The following is a 2500-nucleotide window of genomic DNA, read 5'->3' on the forward strand; positions in this document are numbered from 1 at the left end:
AACGCACCAAGAGGGCACCAGGGGCACCAAGGGTGGCACAAGGGCACCAAGGAAAGGGGCACCAGGGCAAAAAGCACCAGGAGGCACCAGGTGCATAAAAACGCACCAGGAGGCACCAGGAGGGGCGAAAAACGCACCAGGGCACCAGGTGCATAAAAAAACGCACCAAGGTAGGCACCAGGGTGCATAAAAACGCACCAGGAGGGCACCAGGGTGCATAAAAACGCACCAGGAGGGCACCAGGGTGCGAAAAACGCACCAAGAGGGCACCATGGTGCATAAAAACGCACCAAGAGGGCACCATGGTGCATAAAAACGCACCAGGAGGGCACCAGGGTGCATAAAAACGCACCAGGAGGGCACCAGGGTGCATAAAAACGCACCAGGAGGGCACCAGGGTGCGAAAAACGCACCAGGAGGGCACCATGGTGCATAAAAACGCACCAGGAGGGCACCAGGGTGCATAAAAACGCACCAGGAGGGCACCAGGGTGCATAAAAACGCACCAGGAGGGCACCAGGGTGCATAAAAACGCACCAGGAGGGCACCAGGGTGCATAAAAACGCACCAGGAGGGCACCAGGGTGCATAAAAACGCACCAGGAGGGCACCAGGGTGCGAAAAACGCACCAAGAGGGCACCATGGTGCATAAAAACGCACCAAGAGGGCACCATGGTGCGAAAAACGCACCAAGAGGGCACCATGGTGCATAAAAACGCACCAAGAGGGCACCAGGGTGCGAAAAACGCACCAGGAGGGCACCATGGTGCATAAAAACGCACCAGGAGGGCACCATGGTGCATAAAAACGCACCAGGAGGGCACCATGGTGCATAAAAACGCACCAGGAGGGCACCATGGTGCATAAAAACGCACCAAGTAGGCACCAGGGTGCAGAAAAACGCACCAGGAGGGCACCAGGGTGCGAAAAACGCACCAGGTAGGCACCATGGTGCAGAAAAACGCACCAGGTAGGCACCATGGTGCAGAAAAACGCACCAGGAGGGCACCAGGGTGCAGAAAAACGCACCAGGAGGGCACCATGGTGCATAAAAACGCACCAAGTAGGCACCAGGGTGCATAAAAACGCACCAGGAGGGCACCAGGGTGCATAAAAACGCACCAGGTAGGCACCATGGTGCATAAAAACGCACCAGGAGGGCACCATGGTGCATAAAAACGCACCAGGAGGGCACCAGGGTGCGAAAAACGCACCAGGAGGGCACCATGGTGCATAAAAACGCACCAGGAGGGCACCAGGGTGCATAAAAACGCACCAGGAGGGCACCATGGTGCATAAAAACGCACCAGGAGGGCACCAGGGTGCGAAAAACGCACCAGGAGGGCACCATGGTGCATAAAAACGCACCAGGAGGGCACCAGGGTGCATAAAAACGCACCAGGAGGGCACCAGGGTGCATAAAAACGCACCAGGAGGGCACCAGGGTGCGAAAAACGCACCAGGAGGGCACCATGGTGCATAAAAACGCACCAAGTAGGCACCAGGGTGCATAAAAACGCACCAGGAGGGCACCAGGGTGCGAAAAACGCACCAAGAGGGCACCATGGTGCATAAAAACGCACCAAGAGGGCACCATGGTGCGAAAAACGCACCAAGAGGGCACCATGGTGCGAAAAACGCACCAAGAGGGCACCATGGTGCATAAAAACGCACCATGAGGGCACCAGGGTGCGAAAAACGCACCAGGAGGGCACCATGGTGCATAAAAACGCACCAGGAGGGCACCATGGTGCATAAAAACGCACCAGGAGGGCACCATGGTGCATAAAAACGCACCAAGTAGGCACCAGGGTGCATAAAAACGCACCAGGAGGGCACCAGGGTGCATAAAAACGCACCAGGAGGGCACCAGGGTGCGAAAAACGCACCAAGTAGGCACCATGGTGCATAAAAACGCACCAGGAGGGCACCAGGGTGCATAAAAACGCACCAGGAGGGCACCAGGGTGCATAAAAACGCACCAGGAGGGCACCAGGGTGCATAAAAACGCACCAGGTAGGCACCAGGGTGGGCATGAAGAGGCACCATGATGGGCACCAAGAGGCACCAAGGTGGGCATCAAGGTGCACCATGGTGGGCATCAAGAGGCACCAAGGTGGGCACCAAGAGGCACCAAGGTGCACCATGGTGGGTATCAAGAGGGACCAAGGTGGGCATCAAGAGGCACCAAGGTGTGCATGAAGGTGCACCATGGTGGGCACCAAGAGGCACCATGGTGGGCACCAAGAGGCACCAAGGTGGGTATCAAGAGGCACCAAGGTGGGCATCAAGAGGCACCAAGGTGGGCATCAAGAGGCACCAAGGTGTGCATCAAGGTGCACCATGGTGGGCACCAAGAGGCACCATGGTGGGCACCAAGAGGCACCATGGTGGGTAGCAAGAGGCACCAAGGTGGGCACCAAGAGGCACCAAGGTGGGTATCAAGAGGCACCAAGGTGGGCATCAAGAGGCACCAAGGTGGGTATCAAGAGGCACCAAG

This window comes from Abrus precatorius, unplaced genomic scaffold, assembly GCF_003935025.1.
Source record: "Abrus precatorius isolate BTA unplaced genomic scaffold, Abrus_2018 Scaffold150, whole genome shotgun sequence".
In the NCBI taxonomy this organism is placed as follows: domain Eukaryota; kingdom Viridiplantae; phylum Streptophyta; class Magnoliopsida; order Fabales; family Fabaceae; genus Abrus; species Abrus precatorius.